At 41.1% G+C, this 21,873-nt stretch overlaps 1 non-coding gene across 1 annotated transcript; it reads left to right on the top strand.

Moving 5' to 3' along the window:
• The first annotated feature begins 19,989 nt into the window (after positions 1-19,989).
• On the top strand, positions 19,990-20,062 carry Trnav-aac. Its single transcript has one exon. It is a non-coding gene; the product is annotated as a tRNA-Val (tRNA).
• The last annotated feature ends 1,811 nt before the right edge of the window (positions 20,063-21,873 follow it).

Below are 21,873 nucleotides of genomic sequence, written 5' to 3'. Positions count from 1 at the left end.
TATACAAATGATGGATTAAAGTTAAGTATTCCAGCAGCTACGTACTTTTCTTTATAGCATTCATTCCGTATCCTGTTTCAGACCTCACGCCAGCCTGCTTGAGTTTAACGCGTGCATTTCGGCCTTCTCTAGCTATACAACAATTATCTTTTTGGTGACTGTAGCAAGGAAATATAACTCGATTTCCACTTATTGTTCTCACTGTGTAATGTAATGTAATGGTTACGGTATCTCTGGGAACGAGCTATTTAGTGGATGACAGTGAGAATGCTTTGTGAAGAATATGGTGAATAATTTTGGTTACGAAGGGCGAGAATTTTTGCGAGTTTCTCCGCGAAGAACATAATTTTAAATTAGGATCTGTAATTGCTGGGCCCCTCAAATGCATTTAATCCTTTCAATTTGCAGTAAACTTTTTAACGTTTTTACTTTCCATTTTCATTATTAAAAAAACATTGATTACTAATGAGAAAGTTAAGTCTATACTTCATGCAAAGTACGTAAGTGCATCAGTGCCAATTTAAACTGTTATAAAAGAAAGTAATTGATAAGAATTTTGCGTCTTTCTTTCAAAGGAAGGCATCAAGTTTCAAATTAGAGATGACTAAACAGAGATATTGCTCGTGATTAGAACTGAGAATGTTAACGTGCCTAAAAAACAAGAAATCTACTTTTACATACAGAACCTACGAAACGGAAAGGCTACGAACCAAAAACATTTTTTTTAAGTCTGTGAGAGATGAACGTGTACTGAGAAGGTAAAAATGACTGGTATTCGACTGTGCAACCATTCATGTTGAACTGGCGAACGTCGAAAAAAAAAAAAAAAAAAAAGATTCGGTCGAAAATATTTTAACAGACGACGGTGATAGGAAAATTTTAAAACAGGCCCAGCTGAGAACGCACTGAAAGCGGCTCCTGTTCCAGGACAATTCAAAAAGGAGGAACAGATTTCAGACATTTATTGCTTCCAAACTACAAAAGATAGAAACAAAATTCTAACGTTCCTGGAAAGAGAGAAGTTCAATTTTTATGTATTCAATGTGAGCACCGTGTGTTACAAGACAAATATCAAAACGGTGGCTCATTTCCAGCCACATACGAAGCAATTGGTCTCTCGTTATCGAATCCACTGCTTCAACAAAGCGATAAAGTTTATCGTCTGCTCTTCCTAGGTCTCCAGACCTCACACCTTGTGACTTCTATGTATGGGGTACGTAAAGACCGCGTTTTTATCCCCCTCTTCTTGTGCCTGACACACTTGAAAGTCTGTGGCATCGCATTGTAGAAGCTGTAGTTTTGTTTTAGTGCGCGAATTAGATGACGACAGACCAGCTGCATCGTGTGTGGCAGGAAATGAGCCACCGTTTTGATATTTGTCGTGTAACACGTAGCACTCTCGCTGAATGTGTAAAAATTTGAACTTTTCTCTTGCCAGGAACGCTGAAATTGTATTTCTATCTTTTGTAGTTTGGAAGCAATAAATGTTTGAAATATGTTCCACCTTTTTGAATAGTCCTGTAATTAGCTTGAGGTTTCGAACGATCAGCTACTCTACAGATAAAGTGGTAGGTTCGTTTTGGTTATTGTTAATATTTTTCTTACTGTACGTGCACCAATTTGGAGACTGTTATTTATGGACCACAACAGTGACGTGTGTTTGATGTATACGTGTATGAGTGGAAGTTGATGTATGTCTGAATGAATGGTAGGCTTAACTAGAAGATACAACCGCTGTCGAACTGTCACTGCATTTTAGTACAGAAAAGATACTACCTAGAGCTAAGGAAGATAAAATCGTATTTGTAACTTTCTCCTATAGAAATCGTAGTTTTATAATTACCTGAAGCACAGAAAGTGTCTACTATTGAATTGTTAACACTTCCTAGCTTTTGCGTTAATTCGAGCGCAAACATTAGGCAAATGTGTCCGTGTTTAAAAGTACTTTCTAATCACTTTAAAAACCTTTCGACGGCTTTCTAGCTGCTCTTCACCATTTTTTCCACTCTTAATTCGGCCTGGTGTTTGTCCGATTTACTCAAAGGGGCCGCTACCCAAAATGCAACTGATATGGTGACACTCTTGACTGGTGTCAGAGGGAAAACCGTTGACAGCCAAATAGCTTTGATCAGCGTCATAGCCTCATACGCAGTAGGGTTCTCCAAAGTTTTGTGGTAGAGAGTCTGTTTTATTTACTGTTAGGGAGCGAACTATGGCTCTGCAGTCTGCGGGCTAGTCGCTTGAAAGGTCTTAGTGTATCGCCGTTGGAGAGTACCGTTTTCTCCGAGTCTGCTCGCGTCCGCCCCATCGGCGACAACGTGTGCCGTCACGTCATATCGCGACCCCTCGACCTTTGGCGTAACGCACCTGGTTCCACCTCTCTCCCCCCCTGTGGCCGGCCAGTCGCCGAGTGACTGCAACTGCGCATCTCAACCAGAGCCGCTCTCCGTTGTTTCTCTCACCCTGTCATACGTGCTGCAAGCTGCGTACAATGGCTAACAAACAATCTGGCAAAAATCCAATTGAATACAAGTCCAAGGAAGAAACTCTGTCGCATGAAAATTTTTATTTGCTAACAATTTGGGTATTAATATTTGTTAGCGCCCGTCTGCGATTTCATTTCCACCAGATCATGTAAACCGGGTTTCAGAAATCCAGGAAACTGGAAGGCAGGAAGGAAATTAGAGTTTAACGTCCCGTCGATGGCTAGGTTAAAAGCGACAGAGCGCGCAAGCTGAGGCTACCAAAGTATGGCGAAGGAAGTCCGCTGTACACTCTCAAAATAACCATCCCGGTCTGGATGGCAAGAAGCATATTTGAACCACCATCCACCAGAATATGTGTCCAATGTCCCACCACGGCGTCACATCGCTTGATGAAACTGAAGCAATACAATATTGAGCTTCTAAAGCATCAGAGTTCAACAACCTTTCCTTCTCGCATAATTTTTTGTTTTGGAAACAAATAGATAAACATACAAAGACATTTTTTATATTTCCACTCATTAATGTCCTACGGCATAATTTTCTGGGGTAACTCATCACTTAAGATGTACATAGCATTGGGTATTATATGTGATGTTCTTCCATAGTCATCTTAATGTTGTCTCTTCAAGATGTCAGATATTGTAAATTACCCAGCACACTCCATATATTCGCTGATTAAAAATTATAAATAACCTATCGTAATTTGAGAAAAATAGTAATGTACACACCTGCATTATTACTAAATCTGTTAGAGGCTTCTAAAGGGGTTCAACATGCACAAAAAAATAAGTCTTTGATAATTTGTGAAATAAAACGAATTGGTTGACAGATAGTAAAGCACATTTTAAACATTATTTGCAATCATTTCTTCCCAACAACTTCTTTTATTTCACAGACGAATGTTTAACTCAATTACTCTTTGAAAGACTTCATGTTCACCACTGACCACACATTTATTAAAAAATCTAACATTCCACTGTCAACCTATTGGTCACTTTCAAGTGATTAATAGGTACTGCAAGCGCTCCATTAACCGTTAACAGTAGGAATACTGGGGCGTTCGAAAACACAGTGTATGTTGCCAGATTTCACACGGCGTCACCGGTGGTGTCATGTGTTGTTGTCAGATTTCTGACAAAGGCCAGTTAACCTATATATAAAATGTTGGGAGATTCAAATTCAGGCGAGAAATTCAAATTTTGCTGGCCCAATCATTTTGGTAGTGGCTTTTTCCCACTCCTACTGTGTCTCTGTGGAAGCAGGGCTGTTACACTAAGTGTAAATAGACGAGAAATTAAAAAAAAATCAAGATGGAACATTGTCATGCTGGTAGAAGTAGGTCACTTGTGCTAATATAGAATTCAAGATGGCGGACCTGGAATACTGGCACAACTCTACGACGTCAGAATCCAAGAAGCTCTTACAAAGGAAAGTGACTTGCCTGATAGAAAGCGTCCACTCCTGCAGAGCCCTGTAAGTCTATGTATAGCCATCAGATCACTTGTCCGACGTGTGGAATTCCATACTGTCTGTTCTAAGTTCCTTCGGAAGTCATCATTTAAACAATCGTTTTAGTTTAATGTAAAAATCAAAATGACCAGCACATATGTCATACATATGTGGAGGAATGACCGCTAGTCAGACACATGCACAGTGCATGTAGTATCAGTGAGCGTGCTGACCAGATGTAGAATGTGGAGGGCACACGATGCATCTGAGTTTGACCGAAGGCAGATTGTGGTTGCCCGGAAACTGCGCAACTTGGCGGGTGTTCGATGAGTGCTGTGGTAAGTGTCTTCACCACGTGGTGAAACCAAGTGAAGTCATGTCCAGAAGTCATGGGATAAGACTTGTCACCCTTACATGCAGGTAGTACAGCACAACACCCAGGCGGTAATGTATGGTGTTGTACTTGAATGCGATTTGGGATGGGCTAGTACAGTGCATTAGTCAGACTGTATAGTGTAGCACTGTAGCTCGCCGGGCTCGCCGTGCAGTCTAATGCACTGTTCCCGAGCGGGAAGGCGTGACGGTCCCCAGCACGAATCCGCCTGGCGGATTAGTGTCGAAATCCGGTGTGCCGATCAGCCTGTGGATGATTTTTAAGGTGATTTTCTATCTACTCCGGCGAATGCGTGTTGGTTCCCCTTATTCCGCCTCAGTTACACTATGTCGGCGAATGCTGCGCAAACACTGTCTCCATGTACGTGTACACCATAATTACTCTATCACGCAAACATTGGGGTTACACTTGTCTGGTATGAGACGTTCCCGGTGGGATCCACTGGGGACCAATCCGCACAATAACCTTGGGTTCGGTGTGGGGCGGCGGTGAGGTGGGTGGACTGCTGTGGCCTGTTGTGGCGGCGAATGCAGCGCAAACACTGTCTCCATGTACGTGTACACCATAATTACTCTATCACGCAAACATTGGGGTTACACTTGTCTGGTATGAGACGTTCCCGGTGGGGTCCACTGGGGACCAATCCGCACAATAACCTTGGGTTCGGTGTGGGGCGGCGGTGAGGTGGGTGGACTGCTGTGGCCTGTTGTGGGGTTGTGAACCACTGAGGGCTATGGCGGGTCGAAGCCTCTCCTTCGTTTCTAGGTCCCCAGTTCAATACACAATACACAATAGCACTGTATCCAAACACTGTTTAGGTCAGGGTAGTACAGTGTATTAGCCATATGGTATAGTATAGTGCAGTACCCGAACGAAATTGTGGGATTGTGCAGTCTGGGATAGGGTGAAGCTCACGAGGAACAGTCTCACTCCCTCCCCCAAACACTTTATGAGGTTCACCTGTTCACACTTTAATTCCAGTCCGTTTGATACTTATATTTACTGTATTGCGATTCATTATAGCACATGGTAGAGGGTATACATCAGATAGGTATTTATGCAATTGATCATATACCACAGGATGTGTTGTCATGTTGGTTTCTGGAGCATATGTAAAAAGCCATGAACCATGAGAACATATTTTTCTTTGTCTAATAATAATAATAATAACAATAATAATAATAAGAACGTGCAGTTTGCAGAAGAAGAAGAATATGACTCAGATTACACATTAATTGCTTGGGATTTTTATCTATCATGTTGTACGTATTTGCCGATGGTAATAGGTCGCTCATGATTGTAGTTGCTCGCACAGAGTTATCGATGACCTGTGCAAAACTTTGTCACCTATACTGGATAAATGGTATATAACTCATATATAGAGTAAATTTCATGAAAAAGCAAATTTGTTTGTGTGGCCATCCTCTGCAGCAAGCACAGAAATACTTGTTTTGTAAATCAAACCGCCTTTTCTTGTTGAAACTTAATTTATTTTTCCCAAAGGCGTTCGTCTTTTGTTATTTTTATATTTTCAAACAATTCGGGTCGTGATTTTTTTACATAAATAAGTAACTACTTACGGTTCGCTGTGATCTAGTTTCCTCTCATCATGTCAAAGATGTATTAATTACAGGAAATGACGTAGCTAACATTAAACTTCAGGAATCTGTAACAGTTGTTAGTCCTTAAGCATCAAGTGTATTCTCATCTGAACAGTATGTGATTGCGAAGGCCATAAATGCGTTAAATCTCTTTGATACAGAAACGACTGAACTATGAAGTCTGTCTGACATTGAAAATATAAGAACTACTAAGGCTCTCTCTCTCCAACATCTGAACTGTTAACCTCATGGTATATGTACGTGGTACAATAAAACATATTACAAGTAATGAAAAATATTATTTATTATTACATATTTTGATACAACTTTTATATGTTGTTAATATACATTTTGTATTTTGTGAACTGGGGAAAACACACCACCATCCTCGAAAAAACACCGACATTCACTTTTTTCTGCATCAACCCTATTTATCACTCTGCAATACTTTTCGAATAACTACTTTTATATATGCTTTACATTCAGCATGTATTTCACGCAAACCATTTAGTGGACTGATAGACTTACGAATGCCACCTATAAATACTGTCTGTATGGAATTTCTGTTTATATGAGTAATACCAGCAGACTAAGGTATAGCACACAACACACACGTCTATACACACATTTAACTCCTCCTTCTAATCATAAACCTAATGTTATAATAGCTACGTGATAATATCACTGAAGAGCAGTTTAACAAACTAGTACCTTCACCACAGACTGAGTCTCTCCATGGTGATCTATATTACGTCATAGAAGGCACACAGGTTCTTAACACTTGGCTGCTTTAAGTATATATATTCTGTTGGGTCTTGTGATGCTTACCCCATCGTATTAACCCCCCTCCCCCAAAACATGTTGACGATGAATGCGTCCTTGCTGCTGAAGATATAGACATCTCGAGGGAATGGATTGTACTTAGCTGTCATGCAGTCCTCGATGTATTTCAGCTCGCTGCATAGTTGATCCAACTCCATATCACAGAACTGCATCTTTGTACCTAGCTGGATATTCTCTGTTTCTACTACAATTTTATGTCAGATGCTAAACCAACATTAACATGCTTCCATCAATTGGTGGTCGGCTGATAAACAGTATTGAACAACAGGACTCTATAACAACTTAGCTCAGACGTGATGATTGGTGCAGGTGTTGGACATAGTGGGAGCTCAAAGTCTGGAAACAATTCCGTATCCTGCTTCAATGTATCAGGCGCTGCATCAGAAAGCTTTTCTGCATGTAGCAGTGTTTTGATGGATACGGTAGAAACTCAAAGCCTAAAAGCAGTTCTAGATGCTGACTTGATTTCCAATCCAGTGTGTTGGGATCTGCATCAGGGAGTTGCCTCCATGCTGAATTGATTTGAACTGTGGGGGGGGGGAAAAAAGAAAACCATGAAAACACACATATAGTAAGTAATAAACACTGATAGAGAGGAATGGTTAAATAATTGCTATCGTCTGTACGAGTCATATTTTTCTGTATGGAGATGGTATGTCTGTGATGACGTTTCTTGATGATGATCAACCTCTCACTACGTAGTACAGTGCACAAGTGTCCGCTTGACAGCTGGTAAGCTTGTACGCTGAGAATGAGTGGTGTGGGTAGACAACTTGATCACTATGGACATTGGCAAAACTATTTTGAACTGATAACTCTGCAGGGCGTGCTGATATCCCTAGGCCTTGTATCATCATTTTGGATTCCGACGTTATTGTAAGACGTGAAGGATCGCCTTCTTGGATTCTTAACTCAGAACCAAGCAGGTTAGTGCCTATAGGGTGATATCATAGAAATATCGTTACCCTCAAGTGGTTTATATTGCAGAAACGTCGCTTTTGAATGGCATGCTAGAAATTCATAGCAGAGACTACTTTTGAAGTGTTCTGATGGGTGAGCTTTATAATGCTTCACCAGACTATTCCAGAAAATCTGTACATGCATGGATAGCAGATGGTTTCATTAGCACGCATCAGGTTTCTGAAAGTGAGTGCACTGTATAGTATTTCCGTTGTTGATGTATATTTTCATTTTTGTGGGTGGTTTTTACATGCTGTAATCCAGTAACATTATCACAGCTTGAGAGCTGAACACTACAGTTATTTGTGCTGAATTCTGGTATAATTGATATCAATCATAATCAGATAGCACTACTATGTCAGAAAATGAAAAATTTTCAAAAATTAACACTACTTTGAACTCTGAATGGAAACTGCACATTTAACGTTGCGGAAAGTAACACTACGTTTATTAGTGTGGTATACGATGCTAGTCTTGCAAACGTTGAAGACAGTAGAAGTCTGGTAATAATTGTATCATGGAGCTTGTCTGGAAACAGTTTCGCATGCTGCTCTAATATATTCTTGATGGCTAATAAGTCTAGACGCTGGGGGTGAATGGTGGATACAAAGCTGCTGGAAATGTCAAATTTCCTACATACAATGTAAAAAATTTATAATTTATGTAAGGAATCACTTTCAAATGCAGTGCTAGCCCGCACGTTCAATCACATTCTGTTTATAGGACGTTGGAGTTTAACATTTCATCTACAACATATCAAATTTTCACCACGCCACGGTGTACTTACAGCGAAAGTAAGTGATAGGTGAAAAATAATAAAGTCACCCATCAAAAGAGCGTTAGGGTCGTTGGGGTAGAGTTGACTGAGAATCCATGGTTACGAATCTACCATTACAGCTAGCTTGGAACCTATTGCTATCTATAGTATCAATCTACCTACCAGGATTCGACACTGGATCTACTGTTTGAATCTGTTGAAACTACTACTTCAACCGCTAGTACTCTACCAACCGACCTACACGTTTGTATGAAATATTTTAGCACATATTCATGTACAAGCACCCTCACAATTCATCAGAAATGATTTATAAATCCGTGGAAGCGTTTGATTTATATGTCAGTCGTTTATGTATACTGAGATGTAGGACCTTCGCAGTCCAAGTCAAAAGATCTTCTCTGCCATGACTAGAACTATATGGAACACTTTTAAGTACAAAACTTTCACACCACTTCTGCTAAGTTACCGAGACGTATGCAGATTTGAAAAAGACATCATCAAGGAATCTACTGCTGTTTGCCACATAACTTTGTTGGTGATTCTTTTCGGAAACGAAATGTGTCTGTAAATGGAGTCAGCCGGGAGACAATGCAACAGATCTGCTCATTAAGATGTATCTGTAAAGTAGGCTACCTATGTTCATTTTCCTTAAGATGACATTGCCCTCAATGCCACGCAGGCCCAATGGTGTTAACCCGTTGATGGCAGTACCATAAGAAATTCGGTGAGCTATGCGTCTATGTACAACGTAAAACACTCATAATTTATGTGTGGCGTAGCTTAATAGCGCCTTAGTACAAGAACGTTTTCTGTTTATAGGGGGGATGACTGAAATTTTGTGTGTCCTACGGACCAGTGCAATACTGATCTATTGATTTTATTTTAACTTCTAGAGCTGAGGGCAGTTGGAGGGCGTTAAGACAGCACCATCACGTTCGTACCCAGAAGAAAGTGCCACAAGAAATCCGTTGCATATGCTGGATGTTCTACTTACAACGTAAAACAAAGGTTTGGTGAAGTTCTATCAGCTCAATGTATACGTTTTCTCTAGCTATTTTCTTGCCAGTTATTGTGTGTGTGTGTGTGTGTGTGTGTGTGTGTGTGTGTGTGTGTGTGTGAGAGAGAGAGAGAGAGAGAGAGAGAGAGAGAGGGAGAGAGAGAGAAATGGAAGGTTGTGGTGATCTAGTGTTCCGTTCTGTTCTTGTGCAGCAAACTGTTTCAGTGCGGATGTCAAGCGCTGCTGTCCTGCACTGTATTTCTCTCAGGAAGTTTGCTTTGATTGAATTCGTTTTCTAGCTTGTGGAATAACTATTTTTAACGATAATTTTTTTCTATATAGAGGCAACTTGAATCGTTCTTTGACTTTTTAAAGTACAGAAGAAGTGAATGGAAACTCAGATTGCTGCAACTGTTCTAACATGTACTATAAAGGAAAAATGGCGTAGTGGACACTAGTACGATCAGTTCCGGAGTGGCCGGCCGGGGTGGCCGAGCGGTTCTAGGCGCTACAGTTTGGAACCGCGCGACCGCTACGGTCGCAGGTTCGATCCTGCCTCAGGCATGGATGTGTGTGATGTCTTTAGGTTAGTTAGGTTTAAGTAGTTCTAAGTTCTAGAGGACTGATGACCTCAGAAGTTAAGTCCCATAGTGCTCAGAGCCATTTAGTTCCGGAGTGAATGACAACAAATGTCGAACGAAATCAGAAACACGTGCTAGGATTATAAATTTACCTGCCCTACAACTTTCGTGGAATGATAGTCACGGCAGTGTAATGTGGATACGGCGTACGTTGTGTTCACTGGTGGTGCAGAAGTAACCGATCAGTGAAAGGCGTCGGCTGGTGTTGTGCCCTAATGGAGAGGATGCAGCCTGCGGCGGCAATCACTCCACGTCGTGAAGGATCAGGGTCAGCTCTGCTACTGATGGTCAGATTCGGCATACGACTGCTGCGGTCTCACATCAGCATGTTGATCGATAATGAGGTCTGCTGATGTCCACTACAGTTGTTTAAATATACAGCAAAAAGTTCCTGCCCTGTTACACACACTTGACCAAACAACTTTAGCTGTGATGAGGGAATTTGCGCAGTCAGCGTGGATGGTATAACGATCTCGACATGCTCACAGAAGATATCATGCTTTCCCGTCACTTCTATATGCCACATTTCTCAGGCTACAATTCAACTTGTAAGTATAAGTGTGTCTCATTCTCTTATCTGTTTCATACATTGCTGCCCATAAGAGCGACGGGTTGTTGCGAGAGCTGGAGCTTTACTACGAACAAAGCATCTTACAGTTTGTTTTAATGGCTGGTGACTCATCTCACACAATAATTTTTATGATTAATTTTGCAGGCATGTTACCTGACCTCATATTACACAAGTTCTACTCACGCGACTAGTATGCGTCAATCCCTGATTTTCAAATTTCCCCTGCACAGTATACGTGTGGGCTACAGGTAATTTTGAATCTGCTACCATGTTTCGGTGAAGTTTGAGATTGTGGAGGCACAGGGAGTGGGTGTGTGTGTGTGTATGTGGGGTGGGGGGGGGGAGGAGAGGGGTTGAAGGGCCTTCATCCCAGTGTTTGTTAACGTAAATAAAGACACAATTGTTCCTATCTCACAGCACAAAGTCTTAATGTTTGGACTTTAAGTAGGCTTACGATTTTTGAATTGAAATAACACGATGCTGTATGACAGATTACTGGTCACTGTGAACTTTCCAGCAAACTAAAACAATTGTTTAAATGGTGACTTCAAAAGGAACTTTGGACAGGTAGCATGGAATTCCACACTTAGAACGAGTGACTCAACTGCTATGAATAGCCCTACGGGTCTCTACAGGACTGTGCACTATCTAGCAGGCAAGTTACTTCCCTTTGTACGAGCATCTTGGGTTCTGCCGTCATAGAGTTGTGCCAGTATTCCAGGTCAGTTGTCGTGAATTCTGTATTAGCACTGGAGACCTACTTCCACCACCATAACAATATGTCAGCTTGAATGTTTGAATTTCCCACAAATATAGGCTTAGGACAACAGCTCTACTTTCACAGTCACATCTTCACTAAATTTACTCTTATGTGACTGACAGGGTAAAAATAAAAGTCGTACTTACTGCAGTAACGAGCAGCGTACTCAACTTTTACGTTCGGTACTGACATGCTCAGTAATAGTAAAACGTGAAGGATACGAACCAAACCTAGAAATCTGAAACAAAGCTAAATTGCTAGCAACCACACACCGTATATTACTACAGTTTTTCAATGGATCATATTATAGCCAGTACCGATCTATCTATACATGAATGTTAATACAGACAATGTCAAACGAAAAAATAAAATTACATTTGTGGATCACAGTAACATAGTAGTTACTGACAAAACTCTTCAATTCATGATACCAAATATTGCGGGACAGTTGCAAAAGATCAGAACGCAGTAAAGTAAACTACAACATGCCAACGGGATGAACTTCTAATTGTGGAGAAATAGTATACTGTGAAAATATACATAGACAGTAACGCTATGGATTTAATATCAAACGGGAAAAAGTAAGTCAACGGTGTGTGGCGGAGGGTACTCCTTGTACCACCGAATATCCCCTCCCCCCCCTCTTTTCTAGTCGTGAAAGGGGCGTGGGAAAAACGACTGTCGTTTAACCTACATCTATCTATATCCGAATCCCGCTCCAGCTACTGCCGGGTCTGGGTGATGACGAGTCCTCTCCATTTGGCTCGGTCCTCCCACCACTTTTCTTCCTCCACTTGCTGCCAGGTCACACCTCTCCTTTCAACAGATATTCTAACTCCCATTTTCCACCGTGTTCTTGGGCGCCCTCTAGGTCTTTTCCCATCCATCTTTAGTTCTTCCATAATTTTGGGGAGTCTCTGCCCATGCATCCTCTTAACATGCCCATACCATCTTAATCTCTTTCTTTCAATTTCTTCTCTCATACTTTTTTGTTTGAGGTCCCTTCTAATCTCTACATTCCTTACTCTGTCCATTCTTGTTTTTCCCTTAACTGCTCTGAGAAATTTCATTTCCCCTGCTTGCAGTCTGCTCCAGTCCCTTTCTGTCATTGTCCATGTTTCTCCACCATAGGTGACAATAGGGATGTAATAATTCTTATACATAAGGAGTTTTGCTCTTTCTGAAACTTCATTATTCCAAATCAGATGTTTTATTGTTTGGTAGAAATTGCCTCCCTTCTGTAACCTCCAATTAATTTCGTTAGTTATTCGAAATTAATAGGAGGTTACAGAAGGGAGGCAATTTCTACCAAACAATAAAACATCTGATTTGGAATAATGAAGTTTCAGAAAGAGCAACCTACATATTACCTTTAATTTCTCGTTGTGACGGACAGGCATGCGGGAGGAAGTAATATGATGTCCGACTCTTCCCTAGAACGTACTTTTTCGGAATTTCAATAGAAAACCTTTCAAGATAAGAAAGCTACTCTTGTAGCGTCTCCCACTGGAGTTTGTTGATCGTCTCTAGAACGCTCTCGCGCTCTCTGTCACGAAACATCCGGTCCCGTTTATCTCTCTTGTTAATCCAACGTGGTGAGTGTCCCAGAGTCACGGGCAACATTCAACGGTAAGGGCACTAACACACAAAGAGCCAACTGTCGAGAATATATGGTTACTTTTTCCTTGTACTCACATACTATTCTCACATACTCACTTTCGTTACAAACTCTGTTTTTAATGAAGTACAGTGAACGTGAAAACGTTCTACTAACACAATCTGCAGTAAAAATAATAAATAAAATATTAATTGGTCTCAGAGTAAAGATAAGAAGACCTCTAGGTCCTATTGGTACCACCTGTAATTTGAATGAAATGCTTCATTCGGCATATTTGGCACGAACACACTGTCATTATCAATTGTCATTATCTAAGAGTACCATTTGCGAGTTCAACAATTTGGGAATAATTCAACAAACAATTATACTGATGATCAAGAAATGAGTTTCAGAGAGAGTTTATATACATAGGGTGATTCGTTTTTACGTTTTAAAAAACCGCGGAGCGACGTAGAGGACACTGAGACAAGTAGTGTAACACAAGAGACATGGGGCCGCAAATGTCTGGAAATACCCAAAAATGGATGAGAACTGTGGAACGTGTGATGTCATCAGACGACGTACCTCGCCACGCGCACCGTGGTTAGGCTTGGGCGTGAAGGGATGACTGAGCAATGCAATACTCGCATTCGAACAAATAATGTAAATTTCGAACACCTTTTGTAAATATGTTTGGCTGTAAACGTAGAAATTACAGAATTATTGTCCTTGCTGTAAGCGATTAAAAGCTGTTCTTTTTTGTGTTTCTTTCCTTTTGTCCCTTCTTTTTTTGTTCACAGGTATTATTTAGTATAGAAAACGTAAGTAATTTACTGGTAACGATGCAATTCGGAAGCTTATACTCATTTACTTGTGACGCAATAAGGTATTTTTTTTTACTGTACGTTGGAATAAACCAGGGGAGACCGAGAGACCGGTAAATAAAACAATAAATCTTATCTGAATGTAAACACATAACTGTTTAACGCAATGATGAAACTACTGGTTGCCAGACGCAAGAGTCCAGGCCTGAGCCCCACGTGCTGAAGTCCCGCACCTAGATCCAGAGCCACATTGACGGCAATACTTGACGTGGGTTGAGATGATCAAGTACGTCACAATGATTGGTTCAACAGCTGCAAGTATGGCGAGGTACGTCATGTTGTGACGTCACATGTTAAACGCTTCTCATTCACCTTTGGGGCATTACCTGACACTTGCGACCTTATGCGTCCTTTATTGAACTAATTGTCTCAGCGTCATATACGTCGCTTCGGGGGTTTTTAGGCGTTAAAAGAATTACTCTGTAGAAAGGAAAAAATGAATATTCGAGAAGGTACATTTTTGTCTGAAACAATAAATACGCAATAAATTTCGAAAGAAGACAGAGATATTCAGAACAGGAGTCTTAGGAGAAACTGTTACAACATGCCTTTACAATAACAGCAGTGAAACATATTCATATATTTGAAATGTTGTTGTTGTTGTGGTCTTCAGTCCAGAGACTGGTTTGATGCAGATCTCCGTGCTACTCTATCCGGTGCAAGCTACTTCATCTCCCAGTACCTACTGCAACCTACATCCTTCTGAATCTGTTTAGTGTATTCAGCTCTTGGTCTCCCTCTACGATTTTTACCCTCCACGCTGCCCTCCAATACTAAATTGGGGATCCCTTGATGCCTCAGAACATGTCCTACTAATCGATCCCTTCTTCCAGTCAAGTTGTGCCACAAATTTCTTTTCTCCCCAAGTCTATTCAGTACTTCCTCATTAGTTATGTGACCTACCTATCTAATCTTCAGCATCCTTCTGTAGCGCCACATTTCGAAAGCCTCTATTCTCTTTCTGTCTAAACTATTTATCGCCCACGTTTCACTTCCATACATGGCTACACTCAATACAAATACTTTCAGAAACGACTTCCTGACACTTAATTCTATACTCGATGTTAACAAATTTCTCTTCTTCAGAAATGGTTCCCTTGCCATTGCCAGTCTACATTTTATATCTTCTTTACTTCGACCGCCGGCCGCGGTGGTCTAGTGGTTCTAGGCGCGCAGTCCGGAACCGCGCGACTGCTACGGTCGCAGGTTCGAATCCTGCCTCGGGCATGGATGTGTGTGATGTCCTTAGGTTAGTTAGGTTTAAGTAGTTCTAAGTTCTAGGGGACTGATGACCACAGTAGTTAAGTCCCATAGTGCTCAGAGCCATTTGAACCATTTTACTTCGACCATCATTAGTTATTTTTTATTTATTTGAAATGCTGAAATACTACGAGTATAGCTATTAATGAAATGGGCATTTTATTTCGGAATAGAGTGATTGATAGTGGTACAGCTTGATGGGAAATCATCCACTTATTACTTACAGATCTTTCCTAATTTTCGTGAGTTGAAGACTCAATCACGTATGGATAGAAGGCATGGAAACGTCAATACAGAAGTGTCACAACGTCTTCTTACGAGAATACGTCCATCTATCCACGAGTTAGTCGATGATGAATTCACTTATGAGTAGGTTTTACTGAAATTTCCTACGAGTATAGCTAACTGGAAACGTCGTTATACTATCGTTTTGAAAATTTTCTGTTTCATGAATGCTACCTTTATGACGTCACTACAGATAACGTTCCGTATTTTGCTAGATTTAACTGCTAAACGCCTCATTCAATCACATACTGCCGATTAATTCGGAAATTCTGCATTAAAATATTTTATATACTGAATTAAACTTCTCAACGGCACAAGTGATGAAGAGTTACTCATTAGGTACAGGTTCTGAAATGGAAATGGAATAACGGGTGGAAATCAGTTCACAGCTGTCTCAGTTTTTATTATTTTTTTTATTTTATTTTATTTTTTTTACAGAATCTCTCAAAATCTCTCTTGTTGTACGTGTTTTAATATTGTTTATCATAGAGAGTGAAAATTTGCTAATATACGAAATGTAAGGGGTGATCAAAAAGTTTGCGTTCGAAGGCCGTACAGTTCACAATCGATACGCTAATTTGGCAAAATCGCCGTGGGTTTTGAGGCAACCATCCTACCGACGCACCGGGTTGAAGCAGTCTGGTTGGCAAAACATGGTGTCCTGCTGCGTGATGAAGTCCGTTACAGCCTGTCGTACATCTTCGCGCGACAGGTCCCTTTCTTAAGGGACGGAAGGCGTGATAATCACCTGGGGAGAGCCCAGGTCCGTACGGCGGGTTCTCCAGTGTCTCCCACTTGAGTTGGACACTGAGGTGACAGAAGTCACGGGATACCTCCTAATAGCGTGTCGGACCTCATTTCGCCCGGCGTAGTGGAGCAGCTCGACATTGGAAGTCCCCTGGAAAAACACTGATGTGTGCTATCTCCATATTTGTTCATAACTGCGAAAGTGTTGCCGGTGCAGGGTTTTGTGCGCGAACTGACCTCTCGATTACGTACTTTAAATGTTCGATGGGATTCATGTCGGGCGATCTGGGAGGCCAAATCAGTCGCTCGAAATGTCGAGAATATTTTTGAAACCAATCGTGAGTAACTAAGGCCCACTGGCATGACATCGTCGTTTGGGAACATGAAGTCCACGAATGGCCGCAAACGGTCGCCAAGTAGCCGAACATAACCATTTCCAGCCAGTGATGGGTTCAGTTTGGACCAGAGGACGCGCTCCGTTCCATGTAGATCTACTTCTACATCTACGTGATTACTCTGCTATTCACAATAAAGTGCCTGGCAGAGGGTTCAATGAACCATCTTCAAGCTGTCTCTCTGCCGTTCCACTCTCGAACGGCACGCGGGAAAAACGAGCACTTAAATTTTTCTGTGCGAGCCCTGATTTCTCTTATTTTATCGTGATGATCATTTCTCCCTATGTAGGTGGGTGGCAACAGAATGTTTTTGCAATCGGAGGAGAAAACTGGTGATTGAAATTTCATGAGAAGATCCCGTCACAACGAAAAACGCCTTGTTTTTAATGATTGCCACTTCAATTCACGTATCATGTCTGAGAAACTATCTCCCCTATTTCGCGATAATACAAAACGAGCTGCCCTTCTTTGTACTTTTTCGATGTCATCCGTTAGTCGCACCTGATGCGGAACCCACACCGCACAGCAATACTTCAGAACAGGGCGGACAAGCGTGGTGCGAGCAGTCTTTTTGCTACACCTATTGCACCTTCTAAGTGTTCTGCCAATGAATCGCAGTCTTTGGTTTGCTCTACCCACAATATTATCTATGTGATCGTTCCAATTTGGTTATTTGTAATTGTAATCCCTAAGTATTTAGTTGAATTTACAGCCTTCAGATTTGTGTGACTTATCGCATAATCGAAATTTAGCGTACTTCTTTTAGTACTCATGTGAATAACTTCACACTTTTCCTTATTCAGGGTCAATTGCCACTTTTCGCACCATACAGATATCTTGTCTAAATCATTTTGCAAGTCGTTTTGATCATCTGATGACTTTACAAGACGGTAAATGACCGCATCATCAGCAAACAATCTAAGACGGCTACTCAGTTTGTCTCCTACGTCGTTAATATAGATCAGGAACAATAGAGGGCCTATAACACTTCCTTGGTTCAAATGGTTCAAATGGCTCTGAGCACTATAGGACTTAACATCTGAGGTCATCAGTCCCTTAGAACTTAGAACTACTTAAACCTAACTAACCTAAGGACATCACACACATACATGCCCGAGGCAGGATTCGAACCTGCGACCGCAGCAGTCGCGCGGTTCCAGACTGAAGCGCCTAGAACCGCTCGGCCAGTCCGGTCGGCCTTCCTTGGGGAACGCTGAATATTACTTCTGTTTTACTCGATGACTTTCCGTCTATTACTACGAACTGTGATCTTTCTTACAGGAAATCACGAATCCAGTCGCACAACAGAGGCGATACTCCATAGGCACGCAGTTTGGCTAAGAGACGCTTGTGAGGAACGGTGTCGAAAGCCTTCTGCAAATCTAAAAATATGGAATCAATTTGACATCCCCTGTCGATAGCACTTATTACTTCATGAGTACAAAGAACTAGTAGTGTTTCACAAGAACGATATTTCCTGAAACCGTGCTGACTGTGTGTCAATAAATCGTTTTCTTCGAGGTACTTCATAATGTTCGAATACAGTATACGTTCCAAAACCCTACTGCAAATCGACGTTAGTGATATAGGTCTGTAATTCAGCGGATTACTCCTACTTCTTTTTTTGGGTATTGGTGTGACTTGAGCAATTTTCCAGTTTTTAGGTACGGATCTTTCTGTGAGCGAGTGGTTGTATATAATTGCTAAATATGGAGCTATTTTATCAGCATACTCTGAGAGGAACCTGACTAGTATGCAATCTGGACCGGAGGCCTTGCTTTTATTAAGTGATTTAAGCTGCTTCGTTACTCCGAGGATGTCTACTTCTATATTTCTCATCTTGGCAGTTGTTAATTTATGCGGTATATATTTCTCAATTGCTGTCGATACTGTCTCTTTGAAAACATTCCACAACTTTTCTACACTTACATGATCAGATCGGAAGGACTGTCTCTTAAAAAGGCGTTAAGAGCATTTTTATCAGCTTTTTTAAATAGTATAATTTGCGTTTCTTTTTGATGGATGTAGCTGTTAGGGTATTCAGCCTAGCAGCAACTGCCTTGTGGTCGCTAATCCCTGTGTTCGTCACAACACTCACTATTTGTCCAGGCTTATTTGTTGCTGAAAGGTCAAGTATCCTTTCGAAACCATTTACGCTTCGAGTGGGCTCATGAACTAATTGTTCAAAATAATTTTCTGAGAAAGCGTTCAGTACAATTTCGGATGACGTTTCCTGTGCCTGCCGCCGGCTTCAAACGTATAATTTTTCCAGCATATATGCAAACATAGCCCACACCATTACGAAGCCACCATCATTTTGTGTAGCACCTTGTTGACAGCTTTCCTTACTAAACTAACTACAGCTGCAAAAGCCAAAGTGCAAGATATTTGACTGGCACTCATTTAGAATTTGTTTAAATAAAAACGACTGGGAATTGGGCGGCGGAACACGACTGAGGAGAATGACTGTAATATCTTACTTGAAAATCTTACTATATTGTGAAATTGACTTGCAATTTGTAAGCCATATCATAAAAATTGCATATACGAGTACAAATTATCTTAAAAAAAAACTTGGGGTTAAATACAAAGCTGACCTCACTCAAATTCATTCGTTCTACGGTAAAAGCGCATAAATATATTGATATTGATTACCTTATTGTAGATAGATGTAACAACATGTAGAAGGATTCTTGATCAAAATTTCATAATACTAATTGTAGCATTATCTTAATTAATTTTACCTCAAATTTTATTTCTTCCATAAATCATTGATGTACGACAGTGAAATTATGACGCTGAATATTTAGTACTAAGCGACAGCCTACTCCGAAGCCTCGCAGCAGACACTGCCAGCCTCTGGCGCACTACTTCTCTACTCCTGAGCAACAGCTGCCCACCCCTGAGCGACCTAACATAGGACCTTTGTTGTACATACTCTGCCTCGGCGGTAGCTGCCTCGCAGCGTTCTTTCACACGTTCATCTTTGTATTCGACATATCGCTTATGCTCTTCGATAACACGTAAATCGCAGAGCCCAGGCTCCTTGCCGCTAACGAAGTGATTGCTTTTGGTGACATCATTTGCAATAGCGACTGCGCGAATTGACGGTACCTCGCACGGAAAGCAAGAGTAGCTGATGCTACTGAGGACTCGGCCGCGAGCATTTCCGACGACTTCTTGGGCTCTTATTCTTGATGGCATTCAGACAGGCAAGGGTGCTGTCGATTGTTGCATACGAATGCGAAATACCTGCATTGTGCGTTTCCGCAAAGTGATTTTTACCCCAAAGTTGCGATCGTCCTACAAGTTGTGTCAGATGTGGAGCTCAGAGCGTAGCAGTTTCCGTGGTGTAGCGGTTATAACGTCTGCCTAACACGCAGAAGGTCCCCGGTTCGATTCCGGGCGGAAATTTGCGGTTTTCGTTATATGTACCCATGTAAAACCTTCGCAATGTTCGATCTAAATCTGGTTGGACCTGCGATCACTGACACTAGCGATTCCTGTCGGATTTGAACTCGACTGACACACAAGGCGTGCTACTCGTCTCCGATCTCTATCGGTTAACATCTTTCTACGAGCACTTTTCTTATACCACGTTACCTGGGTGGTACACCATTCCTTGTAGACACTGTGGAAAGTGGAACAAATAGGACAATTTCATTCACGGTTATGTTACAGGCACGTAGGAATACCGTATCTCCATACTGCCATTCTGTCATGGCTACCTGGTTCTAGTTTTACTGCATCTACAACGCTTCAAATAGGCGAGTGGGCTCTTTCTTGAAAGTAATATTTTGTCGAGTGAGCTCCTATTTGTGTGTTAATAGCCCTGTACGTCTTACCTGAATACTCGCCGCGAGCGAGGCCACTAGTGTCATTCAAACATCGATAACTGATGTATTTCCGATGGTATTTTCATAAACTATCGATGTATCGACTAACTATCGATTGTAAAATACAAATGTTTCAAACGAAAAATAACTTTCTAGGAGTTTTTATTGATTAAAGACAACAATACAACACATACAATTTTTTTAATAAAAATTCAGGTATTTGAATTCTTCTCCTTTAGTCTGTAGCGTTTTTCATCAATTATTTCTCCTGCCCTGGAGAAACCCCCTGTGTAGGAAGTGAAGTCGCAGGACAACACGAATAGTTAGTGGCCATTACTCGCAACAGCATTCTTGTCAGTTGCAGGTCTTTCAAAATATTGACGTATGTCAGTTATGGAATCACTGGTGTAACGACATCGATGTTACGCTGCTGCTGATTGGGCAAAAGAAGTAGATCATCCGATTTTAAACTGTTAGACGTTATCTGTAGACGTATTAGCACTGCTCATGGAAGCTTCTGTTTCAGGTATTCTTCTTAGTGTTGATTGTGCAAGGTGTCCGGCTCTTGAAATGCCCCAAAACCAAGTTATTTCAACCTTGGATCTAATAACGTCGCAAGCATATTAAGAGTCCTTGTATTAAATGGTTTCAGTTTTTCATTGACTGATTTAATCAAGGAATCCAGAACACTTCGTGCTTCATTAGTTGTTAACATGCTTTCCTAGTCTGACAACTTTGCAGAAATACCTTGTATATAAGAGGCATGATTACGGAAGCAGTGACGTATGGCTCCCCTGAGGTTCTTGTTGCTACTTCAACAGGTACCAGATGACCTATTACTTCTTGTGTAGCAAAGTAATTTTCTGTTATGAGGGAAGACGGTGGTTTTGAACTATCATGGATTACAATTGCAAGCTCACTTCAAACTTATCGCTACGATAAGTGCCTTAATTTAAATGGCAGCTATGTAGAAAAGTAGTATTTAAGTGTGGCTTTCATCTGTATATAATAAAAAAAATTTCCAATACTTTATTTATTTTTAATTCCAAAACGTAATGTACTTTGTGGATAGCTCTCGTAGTTCACAACTGACATATATTTTGAGGCTACTGGTGATGATAGAAGTTAAGTCTCTCAGCTGTCGCTTTGAAATATCAGCGCATATTTGTTAGTTTTCCGTTGATTTCCTCAATTTTCTTATTGACACACATTGATGTGCAAAAACATTACGACGCGTGGTTAATACCTTGCTTGTCCATCTTTGGAACGGAACACATCTGTGGTTCGTGTATCACGGATCCAATAGTTTGTTGGTTGATTTGTGGAGGTATGTGGCATTAGATGTCTACGCACAGTTCATGTAATTTGCGTAAAAAACGGGCCGCTGAT

This window comes from Schistocerca americana, chromosome 1 (genome assembly GCF_021461395.2).
Source record: "Schistocerca americana isolate TAMUIC-IGC-003095 chromosome 1, iqSchAmer2.1, whole genome shotgun sequence".
NCBI lineage: Eukaryota > Metazoa > Arthropoda > Insecta > Orthoptera > Acrididae > Schistocerca > Schistocerca americana.
The sequence above is the reverse complement of the archived record's forward strand: the minus strand, read 5'-3'. Positions and strand labels throughout refer to the sequence as shown.